Source organism: Gallinula chloropus, assembly GCF_964237585.1.
Source record: "Gallinula chloropus genome assembly, chromosome: 23".
In the NCBI taxonomy this organism is placed as follows: domain Eukaryota; kingdom Metazoa; phylum Chordata; class Aves; order Gruiformes; family Rallidae; genus Gallinula; species Gallinula chloropus.
Window position 1 is genome coordinate 3,440,824 of NC_140108.1, and position 16,231 is coordinate 3,457,054.

Genomic DNA, 16,231 nt, shown 5'->3' on the forward strand with positions numbered 1-16,231 from the left:
AGATAGATGTGGCTGTAATCTCTCTGGAAATGCACATTAAAGGAATTTTAAAATCGGGATTATCTCTGTAAGTAGTCCTTAATGACTCCTCTGCAGCTGTTACAACGCTTATGTAAATATTGCAAGTGAATATTTAAAGCTCTATTAAAGAGAAATTTACCGTGCTGCCCACAGCACACCGAATCTCTCTGTAAATCCACAGCACGGGCCAACTCGCCAGCACCAGCATCACCTCCTGGTTCAGCCCTGCTCCTGGCCTCCACAGCCCTAACGCAGCCCAACACGGGAGACAACCTTGGGGAGGGGGAGCTGGCATCTGCTGCAGGCCTGCACCCCCCTCTAGGCACCTCAGCATCGAACCAGAACATGGTTAAGATGGGAAGATGTAAGGAAATGTGTTAGAATTCAATAGAAATGGATGTCCCAGGGTAGGAATCACACCCCCACACGGGCACGGCTGCTCCTGGCTCTCTTGTCGTGAAGCTGGAGGAGCTCAAGCACAGCGATGTGTCCTGAGAACAGCCCTGAACACAGGAGGAGAGGCTCTGGCCTTCCTCCAGCCCCTTGGAGGAAAAGCCACATGAATTCCAATTAACCTCCACTGGAAAAGGCCCCTCTCCATGGGGTTTGGGAAGCAGGTGGACCAAGAGGAGCACTGAGAACTTCCAGATCATCTCCTACTGCCCAAGCACTGGGCCCTGCAGTGACACAATGCCACCTGCCTCCTCAGTCAGACTCCTGACCCCTTCCCCCTGCCCAGGAAGGGGGAAAATCCTTGGAAGATCTAGCAGAAAAAAGTAACTTTCCTAAACTAACAAAGTCCTCAAGCTCTGAGCTGCTACCGGCGCCTCTCCCAGCTGAAGAGGGAAGAGATGCTGCTTATCAGAAATTTTAAATACCGACCGGAGGATCTTTCCCATAAATCATCAAGTCAGATAAGGAGTGTGCATAATAACCTGTCAGATTACATAAAGAAAACTGATTCCAAATACTTCAGGAAGAAACACGCTCACCCTGCGAGCTCCAGAGGAGACTTCAGCAGCCGCACGAAGCACCGGCCATTTCAGACAGTCACTGTCTCTGCACATTAACAGCACTGGGTCTGAAAACCATCTGGGCTTTAAAAAAAAGAATTTTAAATGATATGGACAAGAGCCTGTCTGGGAGGGACCGGCTGCAGGTTTGCTTGGAGGGCAGCATCCCATATACACCATCAGCAGGGCCAGGGAAGGAGCTGGAGGGGCTGCACATGAGGTGATGATGCACCAGATTCAACAGCTCTGGGGGAAAATGGGGGGACATCTGCCCTGGGTCTCCAGCCCCAGTGAGCAGCAGCCACACAGTGCTACCTCCATGGTGAGCCCAGAGCACAGGCACCCATCAGTTCCACTCCTCCCACACAGCCCCGACACGTGGAGCTGCCGCAGCCGACCCAAAGCCGCAGGCTGAGGCAGTGCTGCCACAGACCCCTGGGCAGAGCAAGGGCTGCATGGCACCCAGGGCCAGCTTCCCCCTGAGACACACTGCCCAGGCAGCAGGGAGCAAGCACCATTCTACCCATGCACCGAGGATGCCAAGTGAGCACTGGTACCCTCCCTGAACCGGGGCTCTGCCCAGCACGGCCCCCACACAGCAGCTCACGTCTCTGGAGCAGGCGGAGGCAGCGCCCGCCGCCATCCCCTGTGCCCTGCTCTTTTCAGTGGTTTATACACTTTCAATCCAGCTGTAAAATTCCTAATTAACTGAGGTAACTACCCAGCGTCGCGTGAACTCAAACCCAGGATATCAGTCAAAGGCATAATTAGAAATCTCTGCGGCGCCGGTTCCTTCCGCCCGTTACGTGAGTCCCCAACCCAGTGCGGGTGCTGCAGCCCCAGATGCTGCTTTCATACAATCATAGAATGGTCTGGGTTGGAAGGGACCCCAAGGATCATAGAGCTCCAACCCCCTGCCACAGGCAGGGCTACCAACCTGTTTTGGTGATGCCCATCCTGGCTAACGCCAAAGCTGCGCTCTGCCCTCCTGTCCTTCCCACTGCTGGCACCCAGGAAGGGGACCCCCTGCCCCAGCTCCCAGTGAGGGATGCAGGTGCCCCTTGTCCTGCCAGCATCGCTCTCTCCAGGTCCCCATCCACATCTGCTTTGTGGAGGAGCTGTAAGCAGTGGAAGCTGCAAGGAGCGGCCAGGCTGCAGCTGAGGAGCACAGGCTGTGTGGCCAGGGATGGAGCCACAGGTACAGAGAAGCACATATCAAATCCTCCCCTCCCAAATTAGCCCCAGAAACATTCCCCACAAGCAGCCAGCAGCTGCTGGAGGATGACAGGCTGGGAAATCACAAAGAGAAGAGACCAAAGCCCAGAGAAGCCACAGCTCCTGGCATCCCCAGGCACCTCACTGCCAGGGCAGCTGGACACTCTGTGTTTGCATCTGACCAGGAAACTTCCACAGCTCTTCAACCAGTGCCACAAAGCCCAAAATCCCTCTCAGTGACTCGCCTGCCTCTGCATCACATCAAACTCATCTTGTGGGTCTCATAGCAACTGCCAGATTAGCACATCGCCCTCAGCCAGGCTCATCGCTGCTGTGAGCTGGATGAGGAAGCGCAATGATGCCAGCCTCTGAGGACAGGGATGGTAGCCACCCCTTACCTGCCAGGGCTGAGCTGCTCCAGAGGACACAAGCAGGGGCTGAGCAACAAGCAGTACTGGCTCCTGACCTGTGCTAAATAACCTCTCCCCCAGCCCAACCCAGCTGGGAGATCCCCACCCCACACAGCTGCCTGCCTGGCCTCCTCCCCCACCTGTGAAGGTGCTGACTCAGCACCCACTCCAGCCCCACCCTAGCTATGGGCTACACCATGGGCTGTCAGCAAAAGCTTCTGTCTGAAGTGACCATGTCCTGGGTGCTGGCAGCCCCCAGCCCTGGTGAGGGGGCACCCAGACACCCTGCCGCAGCCGAGATGCTGCTGCAGAGCCCATCTCTTGCTCCGTACACTGAATGGTCCCTGTGGCCACAGCAAAGCCCTTCTTGTGGCACATGTGACAGGCACCTCTCTGTCCAGCCCTGTGGGGTGTCCACCTGTCCACCCATGGCCGCTCTGTCCGCCTCCCATGGCCACACTCAGCCCTGGTGTGTACTGTGCATTATGGCCACCTTTCCCCTGTGCTTCCCACAGCTCTGGGAGCCATGGAAAGAGGCTGTGACAGCTCTGGGGTAACATCCACGCTCCCCACAGCCTGTGTTGGATGACAGGGCTGAGACGGGGCACAAGTTCCCCCCGTAAGGCTGCACATGATTTGGGGTTGGACCAGATGATTTCCAGAGGCCCCTTTCAGCCCTGATCAGGCTGCGGGTCTGTGTGATGCTGTGATTTATTCATGTACACAGTGAGCACCGACACGGGGAGGGGTAACCAGGGGGTGCCTCACCCCCAGCACCCCCAGGCTGTCATGCACATGCTGAGCCAGGGCTCTGTGCTGCTGTGGGACCTGCAGCCACCGGAATGGCCATGGCTGGGGTGGCTGCACCACCCAGGAGAGAGGACAGGTGGGAGTGGGATGCTGGTCACCCCATCTGCCTCTGGGACAGGAGCACCCAACTCTGCTCCAAACCCTCGTTAGATCAGAAGGCATCCTCCTGACCACCCTCAAAGTGCCTTCTCAGCCCCCAGCCCAGCCTCTGGCTTCCCAGGCAGGGGACTAATCCCAGCTGCTGCCACGGTGCTGCCAGTGGCACTGAGCAGGGTGCCTGGCTGTGGCTGCTCCTCTGGCAGAGCCATGGCAAGAGCAGCAGGGTCTGGAGAGCCTGGGGTGGCCGAGCCCCTGGGAAGTGGTTCTCTCAGGTCTCGCTGCCGCTGCTGCTTTGCCCAGCATCTCCATCCCCAGCTTCATCTCCAGGTTTTATCCTGCTTCCTAAGGTGCCAATGCCAGGGAGCGGTGACAGGAGCTCACAACCCCAGGGCGGCCGTGCCCGTCACGCTGTGGCTGTGGGGATTTTGCTCGTTGGGCACTTGGAAAGAGAGAGACAATCTCACACAGGAGCTTTTAACAGCTCTTCCCAACAAGCGACTGGAGGGCGCGTTAAACCCCGCTGCCATTAAGCCATTATCTGTGCCTAATTTTCCATCTCAGCCCCTAACACTTCAATTTCCCCCTTCACTGATCTCCTGCTTTAATAGCTCTTCCAAACTTTGCTTAAGTTGAGGGGAAGCGCCCATTTGGTACCGTTCCTACTGTCCTCCTTCCCCTCTTCTCATCGCTTTCTCCTTGGGAACCTCTGTCCCCTCAGTGCCCAGGGGGTTGCTGCGCCCGCCCTGCCACTGCTGGGATGCTGCATCCCTCACCCAGCTCCTCGCAGGGACCCTCAGCTGGGCCCTGGGAAGGAATTTCATGGAGCTGGTGAATTTTGCTTTTTCTTTTCTTCTCTTAGCCCCTGAACCTTGCTCCAGCTGACACTGTGCTTGTGCAGGCCCAGCTTGGCCACAAATCTGTTCCAAATCCATTCAGAGGATACAAACTGTGCTCAGACGGTCCCCACCACATTTCTGGGCCCCCCTGTCCCGCCGCTTTGTTTGCCCATTCCATGTGCTGAGTGCCTTTGGCTGGCTGGTGCTGGACTGTCCGGTGTCTTCCCAGCCCCCTGGACACTCCCTGGCTCTGGTGCTCACAGCTCAGTGTCACTCAGCTGTCATCAGGCTTTGTCCCAGCCAGCATGCCGTCTCCACAGGCTGGCCCTGCTCCAAAGGGCTTGCTTGCCCACTCCCAGTCCCCCCAGCACCGAGGGAAGTCGGCTCAGGAGTTTTTGGAAGCTCTCTGCTGCTCTGTCCCTGCTGTCCTGCTGTCCCACTCCCAGTGCAGAGGAGACCCTGGGAGGTGTTGGCAGCTCAGCACTGGCGGTCGCTGCCCATCCCTACTCTCTGCCCACGGAGAGGCAGCCTCAACACCTTTGGGAGTCAATTATTTGCAGCCAGACAGTGCTAAACCCTGCCAATCCTGAAGGAAAAAGCTTTATTTGTGTTTTAAATATTAACCCTGGCTCCCGTTCTGCAGCCACACGCTCCTCCAGACTGGCAAAGACACCGGAGGGATAAGGGCAGCACCTCTGTATTGCACGACGTGTGCAGTTCCCCTGCATCCCCATTCCCCTGCATCCCCATTTCCCTGCCCAGGAGGGTTCTGTTCTGGAGGCTCCCAGGGGAGCAACAGTGCAAACATCCCCACCCAGAGTGGTAGCAACAGTGAGGGATGTGGGATGTCGCTGGCTGCGGGAGGGTTCCCAGTCTCTGGACTGAGGGAAAGTGAAGCAGGGAACACGGGGCTTTTCTGTACCAGGGACTGCAACCACGGCTAATTGCCCCAATGTACAGGTTTATGGGCTGTTACATGGATATTGCTCTTTTCATGGCTTCACAGAACCCTTTTATAACTGGAGCTGGCTGCAATCCACGCGATGTGTATAGCTGTTGGTCTGGATGCCAGCGCAGGGGCTGAAGCAAAAAGGAAAACATGGATGAGAAAGAGGAAGGGAAAAACAAATGTCAAGCTGTGCTTTTTATAGACAGAGGGCAAAGTGCTGGCCAGGCTTTTAAAGTAGAGAAAGATGTGCTGGTAATTGGGAACATGTGCCCAGGGGGGAGGATGCCAGTCTGGCTCCCTGTGCCACCGTGCCATCGGTCAGCCCTGGACTGGGATGCTGCGCTCCAGCTCCCGACATCGGGCTCTGTTGGGTTGAGACCAAAGGGGCTGCGTCCCGCACGGTGCAGCCTGGGCACTGGCTGGTCCTGATCCATCCTGGTCATGGGCTGGTCCTGATCTGCCCCATCACAGAGCCAGCGAGGGCTCAGAGTACTGAGCTGTCCCGGAGCAGAACAGGAGGAGGGTTGGTCCCCCAGGTACCACCATGAGCAGAGTCCCCTGAGTCAGTAAAGAGCTCAGAATTACTCGGTGGCATCTAGAGGCTGAATGAGCATTGCTTGATTACAGCTTTCTCTGGAAAGCAGCAGCCCCGAGGCCGTTCCAGGGCCGGACGTGTTGGGGTTGCACATGGGAAAGGAGCGGTGAGGCTCCCTGCCCAGCCACGGCGAGCGATGTATTTCTAAACCCTCAGCTACTGAAGGCCAGGGTGAGTATCAGGCAAAGAAATCAACTGTTCCCTGATCTAAGCCGACTGAGATCGATTGTTGCAGGGGGAAACGCGCTCAGCCATGTCTAAGCCCTTTGACAGGTCAATAAATACTGAACCTGAGCGGGCACGGCTCGCCCAGGGAGGGGGACGTGCTGCCTGTGGCATCACTGCTGCGGTGACACCCTGCTTGGGCAGGTGCTGGGTGCTGGCACCGGACCCTGTGCTGTGCGCTCCGAGGTGCTGCTGTCCTTGGCACCATGACGATGCCCTGCCACATCCCTGGGGTCCCATCGGGACTTCTCTGTTGGTGCAGCTCCTGTGCTGGTCCTCTGGGTCGGCAGAACGAGGATTGGACTCCCAGGACACCCACCTCCAGCTCCAGCCTCCCGTCCTCTGCTCCTGGCACATCACTTACACTGGGAAATCTGCAAGGGAAAGGGGGCAACAGCCCCAGTGTCAGGCTGGCCTGACAGGGAACGGAGATAAATGAGAGCTTTCCGTTAGCATCCTGCTTGGAGGATGGACAGAGCTGCTGAACAGCGAGGGTTTCATCCTGCTGAGCTTATTAAAAGCACACAGATACGTCAGTGAGGGCAGCATGGAACGGGGCCTGGAGTCTCGGGGCTCAGGTCGTGTCAGCATCAGTAAAACCTGTGATTAGACCTAACTCCAGCCAGGCACGTGAAGCCTGCGAATCGCATCCGCTTCCCAAGGCTTTGGGAGAATCCCAGTGCAAGCCGTGGGCAGCTGCCGTGCCCCCTGCCCCATGGGCTGATCCCACCACAGCCAGACCCCACCATGGGCTGTGCTGGCACTTTCCATGCAGGTCTCTGCTGCTGCGTCCTCGGGGCTCTTCTTTTCCAACGCCCTCCTGCCATCATTCATCCCTCTGCTGAGAGGCTTCGCTGCTTCAAACTGCTTATTAGCACAAATTGCCTGGCAGTAATGAACCGCTCTCCCTGCGCCCATCATTTATTGGGCACGCACGTCCCTGGCCAAACGCTGAGACACCAGAGCCGATGCTGATGCACATCCTGCTGCAGGGCTGCTGCTGGGGGCTCAGCATGACCCCAGCCTGGGTGACCTGGGGGCTGCTTCAGTGGCCGGTAGCAGCAGTGACACCCCTCGGCTCTCCGATGGGGCTTTTTGTAATTCCCATTTGGATACAAGGTCTCAGCCCAAAGCTGGACACGTCTGGGCCAGGCCACCAGCTGGACACATGCCGGGGACCAGGGAGGGATGAGCTGCTGGCCGAGCTCATCTGCCAGTGTCCCCAGTCCTGCCAGACACCCACATGCAGCCCCATCCCCAGCCCGATCCCCATGGGGAACTAGTGTCCCTCAGATGGGCTGCGAAGCACAGAGATCTTGGCTGTGAGACCCATCGGCTTGGGTGATGTACTTAAACTTTTAATAAGAGATAGCACTCAATATAGCACGTGTCCAGCATTTATTGAACTGAAGTGCTTTCCACTGCTTCATCACTGAGCCCTGAAGCCTGTCCTGGATGATTTAAGAATGATCCATCTGGAAAATGATGCAGACAATTTGTTACATCCAGCCAGAGAGCCATAGAAACCACAATAACAAGCTGAAATGATTTCAGCGCCGCTAAATCATCCAGCCCCAGCTGATCTTCCTCAAAGCCACCGCCAAGGTGGGGTCACCACACTGTGCACAGCTCCTCTTCCCAAAGCTGATGCTCTTCTTGCAGCCCTGCTCTCAGCACATGTCTTGTGGGACATGGGGATGCCGGCACGATTGGGTCCTCATGGCAAGGGAACCCCTTGCCAGCCCCCTTCTCCTCTCCCTCCCCCAGCCCCACCCAATCCCTACTTGCAAGTATGATGTGATGACCAGCTTGGAACCCCTCCCTGGGTGGGCTCCTCCTTCAGCAGGCAGCATTGTTGATGCTTCCCACCTAGCCCTGGATAAATCAGGGCTCCGTTTTCCCAAATAGCGTGTTGATTGATGCTTAAAATATCTCCAGCAATTACTTCGCCCCGGTATAATTATAATAATTAAACTTGGATAATGCTTAGTCCTACTTTCTAACAGAACTGTGTGCTGTGGCATCAGCGCACTCGTGTTTTGTTTCCAGCCTCATTTTTCAGTCTCACCCCGCTGGGCTGCGGCAGCCCTGAAGGGAGGCAGGGATCGCTGCCTCCAGCGCTGAAAGGGGACAGGGACCTGGCACAGCCCCTCCAGCCATGGGGACCGCTCCAGGCACCGGATAAGCTGGGGCACAGTGGGTGGTGGCTGTGCCCTGGTCCTCACCCTGGGGTGGGCGAGCAGCCGGAGAGGATGCGGGATGCTCCTGGTTCTGTGCCTGGGGACAAACAGTGCTGGAGGGGGACTGGGATGGACAGGTCTGTGGGGCTGGCTCCGTGGGGATGCTGTTTTGGCCATTGCTCCCCTTTGTCTGCAATGCAGAAAGCTGAGCTCGCAGGGCTGGGCAGCAATGGTCTTTCAGGGAGCTCAGGGAGGCATCCGAAGAGCTGAGCAGTGTTGAGCTGCTCCTGCAGCCAAGCAGGCTGCCCGTGGCTGTCAGAGGCTGCAGCGTGTGCGAGCGAAGCTGCAAACCCGCCCCAGGCGTCCGGCTCCCACTCGCCCACCACGTCCCCTCTCCCACGCTGCCCAGCACAGCACAATATTTCTCCTTTGCTCTCCCAGCAGCGACACTTGCAACAGCTCAAGCTGGAGAGTACGTTCCCGGCTGTGATAAATGGCAGGGAAAGGAATGAGCTCCCAACACTGTATTTCATACCCTGAAATCCCACTTGTATCTGGGAATGAACAGAGCTCTCCAGCTGATATATGCAGCTTCGGGGCCATTCGCATCCTGTTAGCTTGTACACATTGTCACGGTGATTTAAGCTGGCAATTTGGCCCTAAAATGAAGAGCATCTTGCTTTGTCCCTCCCTATTTTCCTATATATTTCCCCCCCAGAAGAGAGCTTTTGGGGAGGATTTGGCTGGGCTGGGGCTGGTCAGCATTCCTGCTCCTCGTTTTGGCGTGCGGTCAGGCACGGAGAGCTGCAAAGGGCCCTGGCGCTGCGGGACGGCTGCTGCCACAGCCTGGGAAGGGAAGCAGCGGGTGGCTGTGATGAGCTGTCCTCCCAGGTCACCCCTCTTCAAAGCCGGCGGAGACGCTGAGAAAGGCTCTTTCCCCTTTCTAGGTCAGGAACCGCTGCCACGCCGTCCTGCGGGGCCCTGGGGAAGGGGAGGGCACACGTGGGGGGCTCTGGAAGCTGTCCCCACTCCCCGGCAAGCTCTGCAAGACCCCTCCACATAGTGCCCAGGTCCGTCTGTCTGTCCAGCGAGCCCCGGTGCGGGCAGCCCCTCCTGGGAACACGATGGCCTGAGCGTTGTTGCCCATCTCAACCCAGATCCTTGCACAAGAAAAGCCCTTTGGCTGCGGCTCTGCTCACGGCAGGACGCATCCTCAGTGAAACTCATATCTAGGTTAAGCAGTTCCACAGCGCCCGCTTACCTTACCACAGAGCTGTTCGTTTAGAGCATCATTAGTGATGTTTAATTAACTCCCTAACTGTCCTGCTAAAGGGCTTCCCTCCATCAAGCCCTTCATCCCAATGTGTATCTCCCCCCAAGCACTGGGGGACACCGGGCGAGCCTGGGGACCTGGCGTGCTCCATCCTCTGCCACAGGCTCTAAAGTGGGGGGTTGCCACGGTGGGCACCCGAGGGGATGCACGAGACCCTCGTCCCAGGATGAAGGCAGGACTGGGATTTCTCACCCACCTGCCTGAAGGGTGTGGAGCTGGCAATGAAGAGAGCTCTCCAGTGAGGCCCCCAGGTTCTTTCCTGCACCCCGGCCCCCAAAACGACCCCCATCCCCTCCTGGGGCCTGTGGGCACTGCACAGAGGAACCCAGTGACCAGCCGGCTGCGCGGTTCTCATATCAGTTTTAATAGCAACATCAGAGTACTAAATATACACAGGGAAATCGGTACCGGGTGGCATTTACAGTGCTTCCAAACACACAGCGTCCAAGGACAGAGAGGGACTCAACACCGCCGGGGAAGGAACAGTTCTCGCCCGCGCGGTCCCGCGGCTGCCCAGCTCCCGGTGCCCCCTCGCCACCATCCCGGCTTGCACCGGGGAGGGACCGCGATGCCGAACAGAGACAGCCGGGAGCGCGGGGCTGGCCAGCCCATCCAGGGCTCTGCGTGCCCAACGGCGGGAGCATCGCACGCACGGGTGCCGGGTGGCTGGCGGTGCAGGATTTTCCCAGGGAAATAAAGAAGTACTCGGTGATGTGAAACCAGTTACAAAGGAAAAGCTGTCTCATGGTAGAAAAACGGGGTGGGGGGGTGGGGTGGTTTTTTTTTTGGCAAAATAAAAATAAAGTGTAAACTTCACTGTACATGTCCTGTCGAACAGAAAAATAAACCCCTCGGAACCTAAAATAGAAGAATCTGGGTCAGAAATCTGTGCCCTTAGTGTACATTTTTGTGCAACGTAGACTTTTTTCTCAAAGTAAATATCAGCTCCACTCCTGACACTATTAAAAATGTACCTACAAACGCTGAGAATAATTCTTAAAAATGTGTGAGAAGCGTTACATGAGATCTGGAGACCAAACCCACAGACGTCGGAGATGGGGAGGGATTTCTTGCTGGTTTTGAAGAGATCGCTTACAGATTTTATACCTGGTTGAATGAAAATTCCAACCACATTCATCCTGAAATGGGTGGGCTGAGATAGCATATAGATATAGCTTTTTTTGTTCTATTTTCATTTTTTTAATTTCTTTTTTTTTTTTACAAAATATAGAATATGTGTAGAATATCTACTATTTAACTACCACTTTAGCTGAACTACCTTCCTTCGCAGCAAGCTGCCGATGGAGAAGAGGTAACCCGAAATCCGCCCCCCCCAGCACGCTCTCCGGCACCGGTTCCCCCACTCCGGGCTGCCCATTTCCCTGGCTGGGAAGACAGAGTGAAGGTAAACGATCAGAGTCGGAGAGATGGGCAGCTGCCCGGGGCCTGCTCTGCCCTGCGATGCCCCAGGCCCAGGGACGATGCTGCCCTTGGGACACCCCAGTTTTGCAGACTGGGGGCTTGAGCAGCCAACCTGACCAATCTGCCCACGGAGCCCCGAAACGCGGTGACACAGCAGCCCCAGACCGGCTCCGTTTGGTGCAGGGAAGCGGCTGCTGGTCAGCAGCCCTGCCCGCAGCCTGGGCCCAAGCAGGCCTGCAGCTCCCACCTGGCGCTGGCAATGAGTTTTGATGGAAGTGTGGGCACACACACACAGCCCCGGGGGTCTGGGCTCACTGCATGGCCCCAGGAAGAGCAGAGCAGCTGCTGTCCCGGCACAGGAGCAGCCGGCATTGCCGGCACCCAAGCCGTTCTCTGACAGCCACAGGCTGCACACAGCCATGCTGGCTGACACGTTTCTTGGTGATTCCTCAGGGGCTCAGAAATCCCTAAAATGAACCGAAACAAGAAGCAGCGAGCTGGGACTGGATGGCAAGGAGCAAAGCGACTTGTTTGTTCTTTTTTTTCCCCAAGATGCCAGAGCTGTGGTGAGGAGCAGTGAGGAGCTCTGGTTTTCCAAGGAAATGGCACGCTGGAACCACAGCTTTGCCAGGCGATGGATGCCCACTGCCACATCTAGGCTGCTCCCTGCACCTGCTGCGGCCACTCTCCTGGCCTCACTGCCCACCCACCGAGTCCCAGCACGCACACACCAGCAGCCTCACCGCTCGCAAACTGGGGCTCAGCCCACCCCAAGGCAAACGGTGCCGTGTCTCAGGATGGAACACTCCCTGCTCCCCATGCAACACTATCGAGCTGGAAAACGGGCTTGGCTCCTGAGTGACAACAGCAAAATCCCTCATTCTCCAAGGACACACACATCCTTTCCACCCCACGTGGGAGCGAGACCTGGCTGCCGGGGCGAGCGGCTCCAGCCCACCCAAAGTACCGGGCGGCATGAGCAGCGTTTGCCAAACTCTGTCGCTGGCTCAAGCCTACAAGACCTGACACAACTCCCACCAGCTTGGGATGAAGCTTCGTGTCCGGCGAAGGGCAGCGATGGAAGGAGCCCACCTAAAGCCATGGCCTGTGGCAGCCAAAACACCTCAGGGTGAGAAGACGCAACTGCGGCGTGGCAAAGCCCATGAGGGAGTGTGCCCGCCAGCACCGCGCTTGCCTGCTTTTCCCTGGGGTAAAAGATCTGCTCAGTTGGTCAGTTCCACTCAAATCCCACCTCGTGTTTCCATTCCTCATCTTGTTTTTGGCTCTCATCAATGGTAAGGGATGAAATAACCACAGTTCATTTCTCTTTACTACGAGAGACGCTGGGATGCTATAGGATCCTGCCTCGTACATCACTGCATTTGCAACTCCGGCCCTTCCCTCCTTCCCTTCCTCCTGGCAGTTGTCCCTTGTCACGTGCCTGGCATGCACAGGGATGGGAGGGTTTCTCTGATAAAGTGCAAGTGCTGTTGGTCCTTATAAATAAGGGAAGATTGTGCATCTACTTTTGTTCCCTGGCTCATCTCTTGGTGACCAGGACGTGTCCTTCTGCAAAGCTCGTGCAAGTCCTGCTGTGAGGAATCTGCTCCCATCATCTGGGGTCAAGTGATTGGCCTCCCTCCTCTCTTACACATACACACTTCCCCCAGCTCCTTGGGGAATTCCCTGGGAGCCAGGTGTGGGGCAGGACCCCTCTCCAACACCGGCCCCGGGGGCTACCAGGCCGGGCCCCAGCTGGCAGCGAGTTCCACACACGCAGAAACATGGAACGATGCTTCCAATGCTTGGGAAAGAGGGAGCTGGGATCTGTTTTCCAATGTCCAACCGCTACCGAGCTCACACTGGAACACCCACGGGAACTATGGGAATCAGCAGGGGAAGCATGACCGATGCGGCTCCGGAGCTGGAGCGGGCTGGTGTCAGGGACCTCAAAAAATGTGAATTCAAACCCCACACCAGGAAGTGCAACTTGGGGGGCAGCACCCCTGACATCAGTGAACCCCCAAAGCCCCAGCGCATTGAGACAAAGGATGGCCCTGGCTCCGAATCCGCACCCCTCGGGTGTCCCCTGTGGTGGGCAGACCCCTGGGACATCCTGAGGACAAACACCCCCACAGTTCCCAGGGAAGGTAAAGCTGGGGAATGTTGCTCCTCCAGTGGCATCCCAGGGAGCCATCCCACCCAAACCCCCCTCCTCCTCACCAGCTGCCACTTGGCAGCGACCCGGGTGCGGAATGCACCCACCGCAGTGCTCGAGGCTCATCGGAGTCACGGGGAGCGTTGCCAATGCCAGGAGACGGCTGGTTCAAGTCCACAGGGAACCGTCAGGTCCGGCAAGGAAGACTTCTTCCCAGGGCAGCATCCAAAAACTCAGGGGAAATAATCCAGACTGTGCAATTCCATGGGGAAAGGACAGAAAAGGGGAACAAGAGACTGCACACAGGGCTACGCGCGATGCCGGGAGCTTCTACTTAGCTCAGTGTAATAAAGAAACGGAGCTGAACCACTGGCCATGAGTAGAAATGAGTTTCTGGACAGTTCTAAAAAATCCCTAATATTTACGAAGGGCGGTTTACAAAAAGAACTGGGGGACTTTGGTCTGAACTCTGCTGTCGTTCCCACCTATGCCAGGCTAAGAAACCCAACCCAGACCCACCTGAAGCAGACCCTTGCCCAGGGTTGTACGGGGCCAGGAGCCCTCCGACAGCTCTGCCTTGACACAACCTACATGGGCACAACCGGGCTTGGAGCAGGGCACAGGCTGAAGAGTGGAAGCAAACTGTGGCAAGACACTGGGCAGGTTGGGAGACCCCTACCAGCTGCCACCATCCCCCTCCTGCCTGGCCTCCCCAGCAGCACTGGCTGGGAGGTGCACAGCGCGGCACAGCGTGGCACAGCGCGGCATGGCACAGCTTGCCATGCTGATGGCAGCACCCTACTCTGTGGAAAGACCTGGACAGGGGCTTGGTGTGCTTGTCAGCACCCACCAGAGCCATGCTGCAAAGGGCGATGTCTCTAGAGCAGCACACAGAACCAGAGCCATATTTCCCTGGCAAACCACTGTACAAAATTCCCTTTTCAACACTAATACACAATCCCCTGGGTTGCAGACAGTGGGCTGCATCTTCTCCTGCCACGCCAGACCCAGCCAAGCCAACAAGAGTGAAGGGAGAGGCTCCCTGGAGCTCCCTGCCCCTCGCTGGCTTGGGAGGCAGTCAGCTTCTCCCCTTGTTTCTCCCACAAGGCTGAGCAAGCTTTGGTGTCATAGCCAACTTAGAAGCTGTTTTCCCCAAACCCTCTCACATCCCACTCCTGAAGTTTGTCTCTTGTGCCAGGAGAGGCCCATCCCCCGGAAATCCACACCTAAAACTCATCCTCAGCCAGCCCTGAGCTGTCACCCCTAATACAGTGGGGACCGTGGCTCTGCAAAATGAAGGGCGGCCACAGGCTTTTGGGCTTCCCCATCTCCCCTGATGATGTATCAGGCTACAGAAGTCTGGACACAGCCTTCACCACCGCCTCAGGCTGCGGCGAGCTGCCAGGAGCTGGGTGACCCGCTCTGCACCCTGACCTGCACCCCTCCTCTCTGCCATCCCTTCTGGAGATGAAGGCACCACGGGGCAGTACAGCCACGCTCCAGCTGGAGTTTGGGAAGCCTCTGCCCCGCTTCCCACCAGCAGCCCATGTGCTGGCACCACACTCAGAGCCAGTCAGGGGGGTTGTCCCCCTTCACTCCCATCACCACCCCTGGAAATGCGTTTCCAAAAAGAACCAAAACCTTATATATATATATATGTATACATACATATATATGCTTATACATACACACACACACGTATATATATGTATATATGTCTACCTATATATACACATATAGGTTGGAGAGGCAAGCTGCCCAAGTAGAAAACACCAGTTCACCCAGTTCGTGTTCTGCGCGTTAAAGAAATTAAGACTTTTAGCCCGTGACGTCGTCTTTAAAAATGAGTATTTAAGATCTTCAAAAATTGCTACAGTAGAAAAAAGTGTTTGTGTGTGTATATATATATATATATATTTTCTCTCTACATCTATCGGACGTATGGATGTGTATGGACCGGAATGAATGACCCCACCAGAAGAGACGCCCTCCTCGTCCTCCCCAAGGGCTCCGGGCGATAGCGGCGTCGCTCCAGCTTCTCGCCAAGTCTCTGCGTCGGTACATGGCACATAATGGTATTATTGGCACAGGTTCAGAGTCACAGTCCACGTCCAGGCTCCAGGCGCTCAGCCGGTCCTTCCCTCGGTCCCTCGCCGGTTCCTCCTCCACGGGATTCCTCGCTCCACGTTTCTCCTTCTCTTCTCCCCAGTAAAACGCGCTCCTTGAGAATCGCAGTTCCCTATAGGCGTGTTCATTTTTATAAAAATATATTTGGCCCATAGAACGCTGCTCTTTGAGTCTCCTACTGGTAAACAGAAATGGTAGGTACAGGTAACCCATTATTTTTTATATTTTTTACAGGTTCACCAATGGAATCCTGCCAAGGACGAGAAGAAAAACAAAGATTAAATCAGGACAGGGAAACGCCTCGCCACTCGCAGCGCTTCTTTGATGCCCCCAAAAGCTTCCCCCTCCTCCTCCTCCTCCTCCCACCAGCAGCACAGCAGGGCTCAGGGCAGCAAACGCCAACAGCAGCGGGCATGTATCCCAGAGGAGCCACTGGCCTCCCCTTCCCAGGTGCCAGCCTGCACTTGGGATTGGGACTGCGACCACCACCAGCTCACTTCCAGCCGTGCTTGGCGGGGCGGCCTTCTGAACAGGGGTGCCGGTGTTGGGATGGGATGCTGTTGGCAAGCAGCAGGAGGGACTCAGGGGCTCTGGCACGCCTTCCAGCACGCTTTTATCTCCTCAGGGCCCTCCCCAGAGCACAGTTTCATCCTGAGCCTCCTTGCATCCTGGAGCATCTCAAAGCGGGGCTAAGAGCAGCGAGTGCTCTGGCGGATGAGCAGATGATGATGAGTACTAACAAGATTGTCTAGAGTTAAATGCCCTAAAGAAATCAATGGAGAATTGGTTAAGCACCAAACCCAGGGATCCTATTGAAGTTCTTCTCAAGCTATTTATT